The 19634-nt window shown below is 38.3% G+C and overlaps 1 protein-coding gene and 1 pseudogene across 27 annotated transcripts in view; both read right to left on the minus strand.

Moving 5' to 3' along the window:
* The window catches only part of Nrxn1 (neurexin 1), a 1070033-nt gene that overhangs the window by 756436 nt on the left and 293963 nt on the right, over positions 1 to 19634 (minus strand). The window lies entirely within an intron of this gene.
* Positions 14334 to 15703, minus strand: LOC110335971 (annotated as a pseudogene).

The raw sequence follows: 19634 nt of genomic DNA on the forward strand, positions 1-19634 counted from the left end.
AAACTGTATGGCACAATGAACTCCTTTCTGATTTGTGTTATTGAAGGTAATTCACCTGCCATTTACATGCTGGGAAGAACCTCTTTAACAGACAACAGACCCTTATTCTCGAAACTATCTCTGCTAGTCACCAACGGGGCTTAGTTTAGCTAAATGCCAAAGAGAAGAAACACAGAAACTCTCAGTTTGCTTATATAATAGCATTCTCTCTGGACCACTACAGAGTATTTTTGTTGCTCCTCTTATAAATTCATACACTCATGCTTATTTTATGAGACACCTCCCTCACAAAGCACATACATACAGAAGAAGCACAGTCCTCACAGAGAGAACTGTATGAATATTATTCTACTCTGACTGCTTCTTGATTTTGATGCTTGTCAGTAACACTCAGAACCCCATAAAATATACTTAAAAGTCTAAACTTTCAATGGTTTCCTTTTTGGATATGATTCGGGGATTTCAATTAATATCAAACTGACATAAAAAGAGTATATTTTACCCAAAATGTACTCTTCTAATTTTTGGATGTTATGAATAAAAATTAAAAAGTATGAAAATTAAATTGACTAACATTTACGGTATGTATACTCAATACTTTGCAGTTGAATGAGCATGTAGAGCTAAGATAATAAGCATCTAGCATGAATTTTTCTATATTCTTCTCTGCTAAGATTGAAACAGAAAAATCTTTATTTGGCTTTTGACTTCTCGATGCACTTTTGAAGTATTCAAACCCAAATTTTTATAACATACTAACTTTCCTAATATTTGCAACAATAGCCAACATGGTAAATTATAAGAAAGTGCAGTAAATCATTAACAACCCACCCCTATGAGGAGTCTTTAACTGAAGAGATGATTCAGAGGGATGTTGAGATAATGAGGCAAACGACAGGAAATAAACAAAACTAAAATAAAACAGAAACCTCCACATATAGAAGACATTGCCTCAACCATCCAATGAGGCAAGTACCAGCTTCTACAAAGGAACGTGTAAACAGTGTTGGAATTCCTTTTTAAAAGCACATTACACCCAAGATCCCTCTAGAGAGACTGCTTAGGCCTCAAGACTCTTAACTTATAGTCATCTGTGTGATTCTGAAACTACTGAGCCTCACTTATTGCAGATCAGTGTCTCCCAAATGCAAGTGTGAGAAATAAATGTAGCAGTGTTGGGGGTTGGAGGTCTTTTGGAGGTTATTAAAGTAAGGAAACTTTACAAATGAATGGACTAATGGTACTACAGAAAAGGTAGAAACAGGCATGGGGAAGGCTCAGACAGTAAAATCTTTACATTTCAGAAAATGTACTAGTTTTTAAATCCCATTTAAACAAGAGTTTGAGTGAACCAAAGTTGGGGGAAGAGGTCAATGCTATCAAATTTATTAAACAAAACAACTTCTTTGGTCAAGCTGTCCTTTACAAAAGTCAATTGATAGTAGATCCTGAGAAACCTGTGGTCAGTCTCTCAGCATGTCAGAAGTCTCTGTCTAATGTAGGCTAAGCCAGGCTTTCTGTGTCCTCAAACAGCTTCCCTGGCTTTTACAAGACCTTTAGATACATTATCTCCTTTGATACTTCTAACAGTTCTAATAAATTACACAGAGTAGATGACATCACAGCAGGATTTCCATTTTGTTCCTTAGTTCAGAGCCATTATTATATTAAACCTTGAACTATCACAAGCAATATATAACTGAGCTGTTTGCTGCCCTGTAAGCTTGCTTTGTATCCCTGTATAACCTCTTGACTTCAGCTTTCATTCCAGGGGTCCAGCCTACCAGCAAAAGATGACATTAATAAAGTACCTTGATAAAATGTCTTGACATTATTTTTCTCTGGGAAAATGTGTAATTATAGAAAAATTATACCCCAATTATTCAAATTTAAATATTTCATTTCAGGAAGATCATATCTTTTACATATTTTGTTTTCAATTTTAAAAGTGTAGTTTCATGCCTTTGTTGCTGAATACTTGATAGTTATGCTGAAATTAAAGTATTATAGTCATAGTGGCTAACCTATCCTTTATAACTATTTGGAAGCAAACTTGTCCTAATGAAATTTTTTTACATAGGTCAATAGAATTTTACCAGAAACCTGGACTAATACTGTTTTATGGACTCAAGAGAACCCAGAGCTAAGCTAAAGGGTCTCACAGTTTGCTTCTCTGTATCTGTGATAAAACCATGACTAAAACCAGCTAAGGGAGAGAAGAACTTATTTTCTCTTCCAACTCTCAGGTCACAGTCCATCACTGAGAGAAGTCAGGGCAGAACCTCAAGACCAGACTTAGAGGTAGAAACTGAAGCACAGGCCAAAGAATACAGATGCTTCCTTGTTTGCTGTATGTGGCTTGTTCATCGCACTTTCATATATCACCCAGGATCACCTGCCATCCCACAATAATCATATAGGCCAATTTGAAGAAGGCAATTAATTCTTCAGTTGAGTATCTATCTCCCAGTTGACTCCAGACTATGTCAAGTTGACAAAAATTTAACAAAATATACACAGACACTACATGTGAGGGATTCTAAAACCAGCTATATTGATCTTGAATTAAGGTCAATTTAGAGAAAAGTAATCACTTTATACACGTGTGATGTAACATTGGTTAGCTCGCTCTCTCTTTCTCTTGTTCTGTGCGTGCGTGTGTGTGTGTGTGTGTGTGTGTGTGTGTGTTGAAAAGAACTTCACAAAGAAATGAAGAGGCTATCTTTCTCAGTAATCAACAGTGGAATTAATCCAAACATATAACATTACATGAACATTTAAAAATAAGTTTGTTCTTCTAAAGAAATTTATAACTACATGTGTTAATAATTTAACCAAAATTAAGTGTGGTGATGCTTATGTCCTTGTGAAAAGCATAAAGAAATATAATGTAGTTATTATAACCCATAGATACATTTAAATGTGGCTTATTTTCATTACACCTTTACATCCTGAATAATGATGATTTAATTATCAAAGGATTAAGAAGAGAAGCAAGATTTACAATACCTAACAATAGGCATTTAGCTTTTACCATAGAAATTATGAGCAAGTTAGTGAAACATGTGACAGGGGATATTTGATAAAGAGTGCTGAGGATTGGCATCTGTCTTTCAGAGCCTTCTGTAGTCACTCCCATTGGCTAAATTAAATTTAGTCAAGGTTAACCAAGGCTATTCTATTATTGTGGATGGGTCCCTTGGCTACACAATTTTTACTTTAATCCTCCTGGAAATTGCAAGAAGTCAAATGAAACCTTTCACATACAGCCAGAGGGAAGAAGGAACGCACCATCATTCAGTTCTTGCTCTACTTATTATGGAAAATTTGTCTCTTTCAGTGACATTGACTCATAAGTAACCCTTTATAGACTCCAGGGCTCAGCAGCTCACTTCATGACTCTCCATCACTGAGACCATGGTAATTTTAATGATTATGATATGAGCTAAATTTCACTGTTAAATATCAATTGGGAGTTGTAGGCTGTCTGTCCATTTCACTGCCTCCCAAACCCATACTACCCTTTGGCAATCAAGTGGATGAACACATGAGCCCATGGTGGACCGCTCATACTCAATGAGGAACAACTGGTGTCTGCATATCACTGAGATATAATAACTCCATTCGCAAAAGCTTCAACATTCTGTTAAATTTTAATGTAAGAATGACATAGAAAGAAATTGTAACATTTCTAGAGAAATTTAGATTAAAATTTATTTGTAGAGTATACTAAATATAGAAAATATTGCAGATAAACCACTCTCCAACTGAAAACAACAATCAATATATAATTAAAAATCTCCTCTATTCACAGTGTGAGATCAGTTTTGTCCATTCAAAGCAATAGTTCACTTCTTAACACTCTATGAAAACATGGTATGTGTCTGTCATGTGATGACAATCAAGCATCAGGTGTTTTCTGACAGTTAAGGTTGGGTGAATACTCCATTCAGGTCATACCTGTATTCACATCTATTTTGAAGTATCGTCTAGTTTTGCAAAGCTAAGCTGCAACACTGGAAACCTCACGTTTTACTCTTTGTGATTATAATAAGAATTTCCCTCACAGGTTTGGTGCTGACATCCAATATGATATTGGATATAAAATGATCAGCTAAGTAGAAACCATTGTTGAAACAATTATTATTGCCACATGGATATGGAGAGTATGTAAAGGTGCTGTGTATTTTTTGGAAATTAAATAAATCTAGAAAGTTTACTTTCCCAAACTAATTTTACAAAAATATTCTAGATCTGTTCAGAGACTTTTTGCTACAGTTCTATTCATCATAAGTAGCCTCATTGGCACCTTTCTGTCTCGTGTGTTCTTGACTTTTGGTTTGGTCACATGCCCCCACCCCTTCTTCTAATGTCCATGTGAAATAACATCCCTCCCTGCAGGTGGAACATAACTGCTATTTCTATGATGCCCACCCCTGATCTGTAGGCTCTGTATTTCAGTCTCTTGTCTCACCCTGTCAGTGTGTGGAGTCTTATTGAGTTCTTTGTGATGCCATTATTTGATATTTACTACCCTCCCTTACTTGGTTAGAATTACATTGTCAAATAATATTTTATACCTTATCTCTGCCACTGGACAGCAAGGTCCTTCAGTTTGGCAACTTGATATGGATTTATTTTTAGCTCCACATATATAGGGAGGTACCTACTAAACTGTCACCATCATCCCTCTGTTTTCATGGTGATTGACATAAGTGAAATAAGTGAAAGTATCCTGACTGGTATAATAATAGAGATAAATATCTATTCTCTGTGACAGGAAAGTGACTGTAAAAATAGTACATTCCAGAGTTATCCTTTTGCTGTCATTCGCTTGGCATGTCATTACATTACATAGTGTGTAACAGAAAATCGATGAGAAAGAACTATTTCATTCTTATTTATGTGTATGTCTTCATGGGTATTCATATGTGTATGTTGCTACTTGGGGAAGCCAGAAGACGATACTACATGCCCCAGTGCAGGAGTTACACTTGTGAGCCACTTGTGAGCTTTTAAACCTGGGTGCTGCTTACTGAAATGTTTTCCTCTACAAGAAAACCAACTCTCTTAATTGCTAAGACATCTCTTTAGCTCTGAAAAATCCATTTTAGCATTTGAAAAACTACCACAGATCAAAAGCCAAACAGGATTTTGTACACACACACACACAGACAAACATGCCAAAATCTATAACCCATAGTACAGTTGGAAGAATTATCCACATAGCACTGATTAAGTTACAACAAAAATCAATAATGGCAAAAACCAGAATAAGCCATTTTCTTAATAATAATGGGGGAAAAAAAGGTAAGATTATTTTGTGAAAGATGACTACAGTCCACAATTCAAATAAGAAATCATGAAACAACAACAACAAAAGCAAAAATGTGGGAACTAAAAAGGGGGCCCTGGGGAAGAGGCGGAAGGGAAAGAGACCCACACCCTGCCACACCTCTACCTATTCTCTGGTCAGTCAGGCATGAGAGGGCTGCTATCTACCTTCCACTCCTCCCTGGGTAGGCATTCCTCTATCCCATTCTTCAGGGGGTGGCCAAGGGGCAGCCCTGCCTGGGAACCCCGGAGCTGCCTTGCTAAAGCCCCTGGGTTATAGGAGAGAGGGATGAGGGAAGAGGTTCTCAACACTGACCAGAGTGCGCAGCAGATCTTGATGAGCACAGACTCTCTGTGGTTTAAGAGCTTAATTATAGCAATGCAGGGAGAAAGAGAGAAGGGAGAGATGGAGAGAGAGAGAGAGAGAGAGAGAGAGAGAGAGAGAGAGAGAGAGAGAGAGAGAGAGAGAGAGAGAGAGAGAAGACTAGAGAGAAAGAGAGTAAAAAGGAGAGAGGAGAGGAAAAGACAAAGAGAGAGAAGAGAGGAGAGAAGACAAAGAGGGGATTGAGAGTGAGGGGTAAGAGGGAGACAAGTAAGAGAGTAAGCAGTAAGAGAGCAGGGCGGGGCTGAACAGCCCTTTTTAGGGTCTTTACTGTTGCTAGGTAACTGGGGAGGAGTTTAGCCTGAAAGTCAGAAGCTTGGGCCATTGCCTATGTGACTACTGACCATGCTTCTCGTGTGGGAGCTGTGGGGGGTGGTAACTTAGGCAGGAGCCAGAGTTCCAGGAGCATAAGGGAATGTCATGAAGGTGAATTATGACAATCGGGGTTCAGACCTCAGCTCAACTTGAGATCAGCATACCCCAATGCCCCACAAAAAAACAAAACCCCAAACCAAAACCAAAACCAAAACAAAACAAACAAAACAAAAAACAAACAGAACAAAACAAAAACTACATTTACTTAATGAAATCGGTAAGCACTATAGAGAGGATTTATTGCATGCTAGTAAACTAAGTTAACCTGCATCATCTATCATCTGTCTTTCTATCATCTATTTCTCTATTTTCTCACTATGATCAACCTATGATCTATCTTTCTATCTATCTATCTATCTATCTATCTATCTATCTATCTATCTATCTATCTATCCATCTTTCATCTATTTTTTATCACCTATCTAATATGTCTATCACCTACTTGAATCTATTATCATCAATAATAGAAAAAGTAGCTTACTCAATATGATACAATATTTTAAGTAAAACAGAATTTTTTAGGTCACAAACATAATGATGAACAACCTTATATAATTTATTTTAATATATTCAATAATCATCTTTTAATCTACAGTAACTATTTGTTATTAATTTGACAATCAAGAAGTATTTCATGGATGCTTTTATTGTTTGTTGGAAATACAGTTTTTGCTTTTCTTGCCATTGCTTCATTCATGTTTTCTGGTTAAATATTTATGTAATAGCTACCATGTGGCAGGTCTTTATTCAGCTCTAGAGATAAAGCAGTAAACAAGACAAAGTCCATTATTTAATACAATATTCTCTGTGTTGCTTAGCTATCTCCTCATGCTTACATCATGTGCCCAAAGTAGATCATGAGTTTGCTGGAAGCTGATTCCTCAGTTTTCTTACATATTCTGCTTTTGTCAGCATGGCAAATTCTGAATTCAAAATTGCTACTCAGGGACAGGGATGTGGCTCACTATGTAAAACTTGGGGTATGCAGCATGAGCATCTGAGTTCTGACTCTTAGACACTCTTCAAAGGTCAAAAGTGGTGGCATATGCCTGTAACCTCAGGATCGGAGGTGAGAGGGAGACAGAAGTGTCCTTTGGGCTTGCTTCAGGTTCAATGAGAGCTCTGGGCTGTTAGCATTTTGTCTAAGCTCCACCCCCACAGTTACCTGGCAATAGCCAGGTGTGACTGACTCACTATAACAGAGACTGCCCCCCCCCATCTGCTCTCTCCTGCTCTCTTGCCTTCTTGCTCCCCATGCAATTTTCTCCTCTCTTTCCCCTCCCCATGACCCTCCCCCCTCTCTCATGGCCAGCCTCTACTCCTCTACTCTCTCTGCCTTTCTCTGTCTCTACTACCTCTCAACTTCCTTCCCCTGCCTTGAATAAACTCTATTCTATGCTATACCTTCATGTGGCTGGTTTCTCATGGGAAAGGGATGGATTAGTTTGGGCCCTCAGATGTACCCCTGTTTCCCATACCTGACTATACATTCACCAAACATATTCATTCTCTCCTTATCTTTTAGAAAAACATAACACTGTCTCAAAGACCAAAAGTAAATAAAATAAAATAAAATAAATGAATAAATAAATAAACAAACCAATAAGATAAAGTCAATACCAGCTGATATAAATATCTGGCCTCCACAAGTGCACATGTGGATATAACTTTCAACATACTAATTTGCATTATATTGATATGTATTGCTTTGAAATATATGAGAAATAATTGAGTAACTGTGTTTGTTCGTTTGTTTTACTTTCTTTTAAAAACTGTTAAGAATGTTGGGCATGTGGCACATACCTCAACCCCAGCACCTGGGAAGCAGAAGCAGATATATCTCTGAGTTTCAGGCCAGCCAGAGCTATAAAGTGAGACCTTGTCTCAGTAAACAAACATATAAACAAACATCAAAAAGTCTAGGGATGCTTACATAAAACACTAGTTATTTGGTAAAAGACTAAAAGGAAGGCTAAATATCTTGGCATTCCCTACTTTGAATATGCTATGTTTTGTCAGCAGCTATAGAAACATACTATGTTTTTAAATTTTCTTGGTCTGATTTCTGTTCTAGTTAGAAGATAGCATGCATATTTACAATGCATTCAGTAAATGGCAGTAAATTACTTTTCTGAGAGGTTGAATAATTTTTTTTAGAACTGATAACCTCTTATATGTTCTATAATTGATAAGTGTGTGTAAAGAAGTGGATTATACATGCATGTAGAGAGCAAGTAGAGAAAGAGGTGGGTCATCCTCACCTTCCACCTTGCTTTAGATCAGGGTCCCTTGCTTTACAATGCTGTGCATGACAGGCTAGCTTGTCTGTGAGCTTCCAGGGATGCTCCTGTCTCTGCCTCCCATCTCACGGTGCACACTGGGATTGCAGGTGTGGATTACCTTGCCCAGCTTTTAGGTGGGTTCTGGAAGTCTGGACACAGATCCTCATACAAGAGCTTTATTCATGAGGCACCTCTACAGACCACATGTCTTTTTCAATGTAGTCCTGCTTTTTAATTTCAGCCACATGTCAGCTATATTTAAAAGGTTGAGTTGCAGTCACCCAGGAAACTTGAACATTTTGCCTTTTTAAAATCATCTGTAAGTAAACCAAACACCCATGAGCCCTAAGGGGCTCTTCAACTGTGTCAGTATCTCTGTTGTGCTGTCCTATTGTTGGTATAGGGAAGACAGGAACAGGGAACAGTAGCTGGTCCAAATGTTCCTATTCTTATTCCATGAAAAGACTTTAGTGTTCTTTTATAAGAGTAAGCTTTCCAGAGGCCAAAGATCCATACATAGCCACAACATCGTAGTGTGGATTTATAAAGCACCTTTCCTAGTTCAAAGATTTCCTGTTTCCTTGATTAAGGCTTTGCATAATCAAAGTTTGTAACAATGCAGCAAACACTATGGCAGGTGCTTTTCCTTAAGATTTCCTCTACTTCAGGCTATTGAAGAGGTCAGGTCGGTTCAGGGCCTTTGGAAAATTCCACCAGACCCCTCCCATCCTGAAAGAGAAAGATCATATTGCACATAGGCACCCCTCCCTTCCAGAAGGGAAAGGATAACTACATTCCTCAGACCACAGGTGTGGGGGGGAGGGCTGGGGAGTGACTGACCATTGGCCACCTGGGGATGGGGGAAGCCCAGAGCATTGGTCACCTACAGACAAGGGAAGTCCTTGCCACTTTATTCCCTATAGACTAATCAGTTTAAAAGTCACACTGTTCTGCCAATCACATTGTGTGTCTAACGGCTACTGCTCTGAAAACTGTAGAAAAACTGGCTGTGCTTGGTCTTTTGTTCTCTCTCTCCTTCGTGTGCAGGATGACCTCAGCATGCTGGAACAATAAAATTCCTCTTGCTTTTGCATCAATTGCCTGCTTCCCATTGTTCACTTGGGGGGTCTCCAAGGCTCTCTAGAGTCTTACATCACCACTGAAACTGGAACAAGGTAGTAAGATGAATGTCTGCCTGTGCCTCTCTGCAGCACAATGCCTTCATTCTTGCAGCTTTCGGGATTGATAATTCAGTTGCAATCTTGAATCTGTTTAATATAGCTTTAGTCCTATTGTGTGGATGACTCAGAAAACAAGAAAAACACAACAGAGAGTACATGCATGTACATGAGAAGATATGTCACTCATTCATTCATTTGTTATTCATTCAAAATCCCTACTAAGCATCAGCTATAGAGCTGGCACCACTCTTGGTAGTTAGGATGGTAAGAGTGAGAAGGAAATCAGAAGCTCTCCCTCACGGAGAGGGCCTTTGATAGTCAGACTAGGTAGTGCCAGGCACTGAGATTTACATATTTCAATTTCATTCACTGTCACTACTTAGCCAATTGATATGTAAAGTCCACGGCAATGAAAGAGAATGAGTAATTATGTTTTTTAAGGGACTCCCCAAGGGAGCCTGGTCTCTGAAAAAACAATTCCTCCTGTATTTATTTTGTTGTTGTTTAATAACCTCTAGTATGTACAGCAGTTACAAAACTCTGCATTTCATATTTCTTGTTGATAAAAAAGTGAAAAATGTTGGCTCATGTTTATAGCCTCTTTAAATGCAAACTAAGTAAAATTCCGACAATAACTTAAAAAGCTGACTAATTGCAACCAATAGCAAACTTAGAAAGGTATCACAGTACTTTAAACCACGTGAAGTGAAGCAGTGATGGGCAGGTCAGGGCACAGTTCATAGAAAAAAATCACTACACTGATTACAGCCATTGTGAGGGGTTGTCAGGAACAGCTAGCAAATTACAGAGGGAAGGATCCACAGAGCCTCTCCTGGAAATCACTACTATTATCATGGAGTTAACTGGGTAATATTTTTCAGCACAGGAGCCAAATGCATTTTTAAAAAAACATAATAGGTAGGAGGTACACAGAGAAAAATGTACTTCTTAAGTCAGCTGACAAGGTCATTTTATTCAGTGAAATAAGTAAGCCCAAACCACATGTATGAGAGTACAAAAGTGCTCCTGCCTCCTGCTGCTCCTCTCCCCCCCCCTTCCCTTCCTCCCTCTCTCTCCACATGCTCATGGCCAGCCTCTACTTCTCTACACTCTCCCTGCCCCTTTCTCTGCCTGTACTATCCTCTTGACTCCCCTCCCCATGCCCTGAATAAACTCTATTCTATACTAAAAAAAAAAAAAAAGTATGAAAGCACTCTGCATTGAATGACAGAACTTTTAGCTAATTTTCATTCAACTTTTCCTACAGGGAAGTGGGAAGAATAAGAAATCTCAGAAAATGTCTCATGTACATGGTACATGGAAAACTTCATTAATATTAAAGGTGATAGCCCACCCCCACAAAATTTGAATTAATTGTGTTTAGATTATTTAGTATTTTCATTAAAGAACATGTAGTCAATTGCAAAATAGAATTGGTTTCTAATGGCTTCTGTTTGACATAAGCCAGTGTCAGATTAAAGATATTTTAAGCTTTGGATCCAGTAGCATCTTTGCTGTGGGAGACTCAGGGTGTAGTTTCTCTTTTTTTCTGTGAGGGGAGTCTTGCCCATAACTGAAGTCCATACACTGAGAATGTTTCTTAAGGATTCTCTCTTCACTGCCTGCATATTTAGCTAATAGCTCTTTGTTAGAATTTTTTGTTCTCTTTGCTAAAGTATTCATTCAAAATTTTTTATTTATATTGTGATTCATGTTTTCCAAAGCATTTTTATATTTATGCTATTTAAACTTTAGAATAATTACATTAGACAGAGTGAGGACCAAGTTCCCCAGACCTCAGTTTCTATAGTAGCAGGATAATAGGAATCACATCTAACCCTTCTGCAAAAATTGTGATAACAGTCATGAGAGTTAACAGATCTTAATTATTTACTAATCTGTAGCATTATTTTCACTGGGCTACATCTGTTAACGTCTTCAAACCTCATAGAAGCCTTGCAAAATAAGTTAATTTTCCTATTTCATGGTGGATAAAGCTGAGGCATCAACAAAGCAAAAAGAAATATAGCAGGGCTATACAAACATTATCTTTCAAATAATGACTCACATCAGATACCATGCTACTTTCTTTGTCAGTAAGCACATTTCCACATTGACACACAGCTTCAATAAGATTCCCATGTCCACACCATAACTGAAAAAAAATCGACGGATACAATCCGATGCAAAATCTATCCATTCTAAATAAGTGCTTGATCAAGTGTTAATCTGAACATGTGAGGAGAATGAACACCAATCCAAACTATCATTGCAAAATTAATTAAATTATTAAAGTAATTAAAACAAGCTTTTTATTTGTGTGCATGGGCTTCCTCCTCCTAAGGTGGGTTTTAAGATATCAGCATTTGATCTGGGCAAGAGAAGGGTTTTACAGCTCTGGGCTTCCAGAGAGGGGGTTTGGCAGACAAATAAGCAGGGTTACAGGAGAAGCATAGCAAAGTAGCCATAACAAGATAGCTATATCAACCTTTTGAAACAAAGATTGCAGGGTTGTTATAAGAACTTTTTGGAAACAAAGGCATGATTGCCATTTTCCCGAAAGGTAGTATAGAACCATTTGTAGTTAAGGTTACAGGGAGGGACATAGTCCAACCCTTAAGAAACAGAGATTTAATCATAAACAATGAAGAAACCTCTTGTGTTTACTATAAGATGGCTTTAAAGCAGGCTGGCTCATCACATGTACTCAAAGAAAATTGAGTGCATGAGACTGAGTCTTAATTTCTCAGTATCCTACATTATAGCAGTGGTCATTGCCAATGTATAAGTTATTAGAATATAGTTAAAAAGTCTGAGTAAGTTTATAGTAAAAAGGTCTAAGCATGTTTAAACACTATTTGGAGCTCATGGGATTAGACAAGATTAGAAAAAGAAAGTTAACATTTAGAAACTTGCTATTCACAAAACCCAAGTGTTTTTTAATCAAGTATTTGTAACCTCTGAGATCTTACTGATATATCATTATATCATTCTATACATTCACACAAACACATAATGTCCCACATAATTAAAATTGGCTTTTACTTTAAGAACACATTACTAGATATTGAGCACAGTTACCTAATCTATTACTATTGAAAGAAATAACAAAATCTCAACCTAGAAAGTGATTTCAAACACAAGAGAAAAATATTGATTAGTATAATAAGAAAATGAAAATATTTCTGAAATGCTCTAAAGATTTCAGTTGACTAAGGTGATTTATATTTTTAATTAAATCTACTGTCAAGGTAATATAAGTGAAGATAATAACCCCATAGTGAAAGGAAATAAAGCTGGTGTTCCATGAATCAAGAGAGCAGAAATAGGCATTACCTAGAAGGAGGTGGGCAGGGGTGGTATGAGAATATTGAATGGAGGTGCTAGTCCTATCCCATTAATTATAATTAAGTATTAATTTGAATTATTGTCAGTGCAGTGTTAATCTCCAATGTTGCATTTTATGTTACAAATAAGTTACTCTTATTATGACCATAGTTTCAGTATGTTGAAAAATTATCACAACATACAAAAATTGAATCTACGCCTATGTTAAATATTCCCTAAGGCTGAAAGGCTGATCACAATTTTGTTATTCTTGCGAGTTAGAATGTTACAAATTTAGAACCAAGTTGTGGTAGTCTCCTTCATGGCCATTTACAGTCTCTCTCTGTGTCTGACCTAATATCTTTTCAACCTTCAGATAAAAGTCTGGAATGTATTCATACACTGTTTGCTTCTACCAACCCCAACGCTAAAAGTATTTGATAACTCCTATAGCACACACTTCTGTGTGTGGGCAACTGCCTGCATGGTGTTCCTTCAATTTATTAAGAAATTGTCTTGATTGTTGCTGATGATGTGACATGACTGGAAATAGTTCATGTAACTGCTTCTGTATTAAAACTCACAGTTGAGAGTAACCTGCCTCTGTGTGCCATGGCACTGCGCATTCATCTGCGACACAGAACAAATGATCTCTTAGTCCCTCTGAGATGAGCATTGTCTTGCTTTCACATAAACTTTTGTTGTTGGGATCTGTTCTTTGCACCTACCTCCCTTAAATTTATTACAACAATCAGACAGCTCAACAACACCCACCTGTGATGAACACAATTTCTAGTCAGAGGTGTTGACACATAGGTAGAGTATAACTGAGTGTATATATATATATATATATATATATATATATATATATATATATATATATATATACTCAGGTTGAAGTGACATGTTGGGGCAGACTGCTTCACTTTGCTTTATATAATACATGCCTGACAGGATTCTTTCATATTAAAGAAAGCCTAAAAACTGTGCTTACAAATGAAACAACTGAGTGTCATTTCTGTCAGTCAGCATACCTTTCCAACTCAATGATTCAAGTACTGAAAGCCCATAATCAGTTCCATCTGTGCTTGAAGATTGCTAAGAATCACATTCAAAAACTGCCTTTGCAAATGTGAACTGCCAACCAAGTAGTAAATTGCCCCATCTTGTTGATGTAGAAAACAGTCAACAGCTTCTGTAGTATATACATGTCCAAGTCAGTAACCTGTAGCTGCTTCCCTTCTCTATTTCTTTCTTTTTAGGGGCTGAGATTCTACTGCTTTGATTTTGTATGTAAACCACTGGGGGAGAGGGCTTGATGGTGGCCACCCTAGCTATTATACTGGAGTTCTGAGGGCTCTAGACACTAGCTGGGAAATCAGGTGACAGAAACAGTGATTCAGACCAATCACATGATTACAAAGCTGGGGTAATAATGAGTGCTTCAGGTGATCAGGTGTGATTTTGGACACCTAAGGAAGCAGTGACATAGGAGGAGTAAGCACTGGGCTCTTCTTGAGCATCCTTGGTGACATCAGAGACAGAGAGGACCTCAGCAGCTGGTAGCTCTAGGGATCTCCAGTCCATATTATACTTGGCCAGGGGGTTCCTGAAGGACCTGCCAGCAAATTTGGATTTGCTGCCTAGTTCTTCTTGGATTCCACAGATCTGATTATACTTGACCAGGCACTCAGATAGGCAATTGGCATCAGTCTAGATCTGCCCAGTGCAGAGTCCCATCCCCCTCAACCAAGTCAATGATGAAAGTACCCTCAGTCTCCCTAGATCAGTGGGACACCATGATGTCACAGCCACTGGGCTGGGCAAGCTTACATTCCTGCATACACTCAGTCACAGAGCTCATCTAGTTTGCTTTGAGCAGGAGGTGGTTGCAGGACTTCTTTCCCACATCTTTTGCAATCCACTTAGGATTGGTTACTGAGAGATCATCCTCCACCATCAGGATGCTTTCACCAGCTGAGAAGTTCTGCCAAGGTTCCCAGTCATCCTGGCCAAAGGAGTCTTTAGTCACCGCCACTGCATACTTCTAGATGAAGGACTTGTACAGGTCAGCCTGCTGGAGTCATCTGGAGACTTGAAGTCCAGGTTATACTTGCCAAACCTGTAGAACTCAGAGGCAGCTACATCCATGCCGATGATAACCTGGTCAGTGTAGCTGGCCTTTGCAATTGCAGTCTTCAGCAGCTCCAGGCTTCTTTGTTCTCCAGGATATTGATGCAAATCTCTCTTCATTATCCATACTGAATTATTCATTATTCATTATCCATATCCTTCCTTTACTTTTCCTTGATAATGTTCTACAAGTTGTGGTAAACCTCTGCTACAGGTTTAAACAGGATACCTCTACTGGTAGACCAGTGTGTTGCCTGTATGAGTAATGTCATTGATCACATTGAAAGCCAAGACCAGCAGAATGACTTTAGGGTTGCCGATAAGTCAGCAATGTGGTAAAGGGGTTCCTCACTTTCCACAGGACCATCTTTGCAGACAGCCAGAGACATTCCCAGGATGGCATTTACACCAAATTTAGATTCATTCTCAGTACCACCCATCTCAATCATTAGTTGATCAGTTTTCTCTTATTCCACTACATTCTGTTTCTTGTTAACCAGAGCAAGTGCAATAGCGTTATTGATGTGCTCAACAATCTTTGAGACATCCTTATCCATGAAGTGCGGGTTCTAGGGCCTCGTAGATGCCAGTGGACGCAGTGCTGGGCACTGCAGCTCAGAAGAGATCTTTTGTGATGCATAGTTCTACTTTACAGTGGGATTCCTATGGGAGTCAAATATTTCTCTGGCATGGATGGTTTTGTTTTTGTTCTTTTAAAGATTATTTATTTTATGTAGATTATGTATTTTATGTACATGAGTACATTGTTGTTATCCTCAGGCACACCAGAAGAGGGCACCAGATCCCATTACAGATGGCTGTGAGCCACCATGTGGTTGCTGGGAATTGAACTCAGGACCTCTGGAAGAACAGTCAGTGCTCTTAACCATTAAGCCATCTCTCCAGCTCTCTGGCATGCATCTTGAGAATAAACATGGTGAAATTCTGGTTGCAGGATAGCTGAGAAGGATAGCCTTCTATATTTCTTTGACACAATGTTTAGACAACAGTGTACTCTAATACATCAACAGCATTGATCTTCTTGAGTATTTTCCCTGTTTTTGAATATCCTTGTTAGATTAAAACAATTGCCACTTTTACAAATAAAGCATCCCCTAGGCATGGCTGCTATTGCTTAGGAGAGCAACACTGCTCATCTATTGCATTCTATGCTCATACAATAAAACCAGTGTCTATCAATGAGCAAAATTATATTTTATTAAAATGTAGGCTAGTATGTTTGAGAAAAAAAAGAGAGCTAGTCTGTTTACTAAACTCTTCTTTGCTCTGACCCAAAGTGTCTGAGTACACATTTTATAACAGTTTACTTAACACACTGTGCTGGAAGTACTCATTATCTATCAATTTTAGAAGGATCTAATATGCTTGTGTGAAAACTGGCGTTTCTAGCATTCACAGAATAAAATTATTTCACTGCTAATCTTATAGCACATTTCCCAACTAGATGGAATATGGTCTTGATACTATAGTGACTTTTAAATTATTACTCTTTCAAATAGTATTTTAGAAATATTCTTGTTTATTATTTCTACATGTGTAATAATATTTGTCCTAGTTTGATCTTTCTCCTTTTCTTCTAAATCCTCGAGACACTGATGGCTGTGTAACTGAATCCCTCCTCGGAGAACTAAGCTAACCACTTAGCTTTTCTTTAGGACTTTCGCTGCGCTCATCACTATGCTACGCGTTTTTAGAATGTATACATCTGATGCACATAACATATAAGTTTGTGTAAAATCACCATTCTCATTTCATGAATGAAAAGTTAAAATTCACAATTTAGGCCTTCTGGTCAGCACCAGCCCCGGGCCACCTTGGGTGCAAACTCAGCAGACGGTCCTACGGTCACCAAAGGACTCTACACACAGCAGGCACCCTAATATGCCTGGAATCTTAGGATCACTGGTGAGTCGAATGCAACATCTGTCCCCAAATTATCGTGAGTGGCCTGTGACAGCAGAAGCAAGGACAAAGGAGCCCTGCCTGACCAGCGACCTGGGTTCCTTCTGGTCAGTGCTGGTCTACCTTGGTTTCAAACACAGTGGACAGCCCCATGGTTTCCAGAGGAGGTACCACTTCCAGGCACTGTAACAAACCCAGGATCTTAGGATTCCAGGATCCCAGGAGCTTGGTCACACCAGGATCACAGGGTCTCAGAGGAAGCTTGACTGCCAAGAATTCTGACACACCCAGAATCTCAGGTTCACAGGCTCCCAGAATCAAAGGATCACAGAGAAAGCTAGACTCTGAGGAGTTCTGAATCAACTTGGGTTACAGGAAGGACAGTCTCCAAACAGATATATTGAAGGCAGTGAGTCCTTCAGATAATCAGATAGCAGGAGGCAAGCTTAGAACAGAAGCAACAGAAACTGAGGTTAGTTGGCATTATCAGAACCAAACTCTCCCACCATAGCAAGTCCTTGATACACCATCACACCACAAAAGCAAGATATGGATCTAAAGTCACTTCTCATGATGATGATAGAGGACTATAAGAAGGAAATAAATAACCCCTGTAAAGAAATACAGGAGAACACATCCAATCAGGTAAAAGAATTGAACAGAACCATCCATGATCTAAAAATGGAAGTAGAAACAATAAAGAAATCACAAGGACTGGATTTGTGATAACTTTAGGTTGAAAGTCGATTTTATTCAACATTAGAATGGCTTAATTAATTAAACTTATCAAAATAGATAAGGAGGTACACTTCATACTCACCAAAGTTAAAATTTACCAAGATGAACTCTCAATTCTGAACATCTATGCTCCAAATGCAAGGGCATCTACATTAATTAAGGAAACTGCTAAAATTCAAAGCACTAATTACACCTCACACAATAATATTGGGAGATTTCAACACCCTACTCTTATCAATGGCCAGATCCTGAAAACAGAAACTAAACAGAGACACAGTGAAACTAACAGAAGTTATGAAACAAATGTATTTAACAGATATCTACAAAACATTTCATCCTAAAACAAAAGGATATACCTACTTCTCAGCACCTCATGGTAATTCTCCAAAATTGACCATATAATCGGTCACAAAACAGGCCTCAACAGATACAAAAGTATTGAAATAATCCCATACACCCTATCAGATCACCACGGACTAAGGCTGATCTTCAATAATAACATAAATAATAGAAAACCCACATATAGGTGGAAGCTGAACAACACTCTACTCAATGGTATCTTGGTCAAGGAAGAAATAAAGAAAGAAATGAAAGACTTTTTTAGAGCCTAATGAAAATGAAGCCACAACATACCCAAACTTATGGGACACAATGAAAGTCCTAAGAGGAAAACAAATAGCTCTGAGTGCCTCCAAAAAGAAACTAGAGAGAGAGAGCATACACTAGCACCTTGACAGCACACCTAAAAGCTCTAGAACAAAAGGAAGCAAATTCACACAAGAGAAGTAGACTGCAGGAAATAATCAAACTCAGGGCTGTAATCAACCAAGTGGAAACAAAAAATCCAGACAAGGAGCTGGAGAAAATCAACAAGATAGATAAACCCTTAGGCAGACTCACTAGAGGGCACAGGGACAATATCCTAATTAATAAAATTAGAAATGAAAAGGGAGACAACAACAGAACCTGAGGAAATCCAAAACAACAACAGATCCTAGTACAAAGGCTATACTCAACAAAACTGGAAAACCTGGATGAAATGGACAAATTTCTAGACAGATACAAGGTACCAAAGTTAAATCAGGATCAGATTAATGATCTAAACAGTCCTATATCCCCTAAAGAAATAGAAGCAGTCATTAAAAGTCTCCCAAACAAAAAAAGCCCAGCACCAGATGGGTTTAGTGCAAAATTCTATCAGACTTTCAAAGAAGACCTAATTCCAGTTCTCCTCAAACTACTCCACAAAATAGAAACAGAAGGTACTGTAGCCAATTCATTCTTTGAAGCCACAATTACTCTGATTCTTAAACTACATAAAGACCTAACAAAGGGCCAGGTGTGATGGTGCACACCTTTAATCCCAGCACTCGGGAGGCAGAGGCAGGTGGATTTCTGAGATCGAGGCCAGCCTGGCCTACAAAGTGAGTTCCAGGACAGCCAGGGTATACAGAGAAACCCTGTCTCGAAAAAACAAAAAACAAACAAACAAACAAACAAACAAAAGACCTAACAAAGATAGAGAATTTCAGAATAATTTCCCTTATGAATATCGATGCAAAAATACTCAATAAAATTATCGCAAACCGGATCCAAGAACACATTAAAACAATCATCCATCATGATCAGGTAGGCTTCATTCCAGGGATGCAGGGTTTAATATATGGAATTCCATCACTGTAATCTACTATATAAACAAACTCAAAGTCAAAAACCACATGATTATCTAATTAGTTGCAGAGAAAGTATTCAACAAAGTTCAACACCCCTTCGTGATAAAAGTCTTAGAAATATCAGGAACTCAAGGCCCGTACCTAAACATAATAAAAAGCAATCTACAGCAAACCAGTAGCCAACATCAAACTAAATGTTGAGAAACTGGAAGCAACTCAGTAAAATCAGGGACTAGACAAGCTGTCCACTCTCTCCCTACCTATTCAATATACTACTTGAAGTCCT

Source organism: Mus pahari, chromosome 18 (assembly GCF_900095145.1).
Source record: "Mus pahari chromosome 18, PAHARI_EIJ_v1.1, whole genome shotgun sequence".
Classification (NCBI taxonomy): Eukaryota; Metazoa; Chordata; class Mammalia; order Rodentia; family Muridae; genus Mus; species Mus pahari.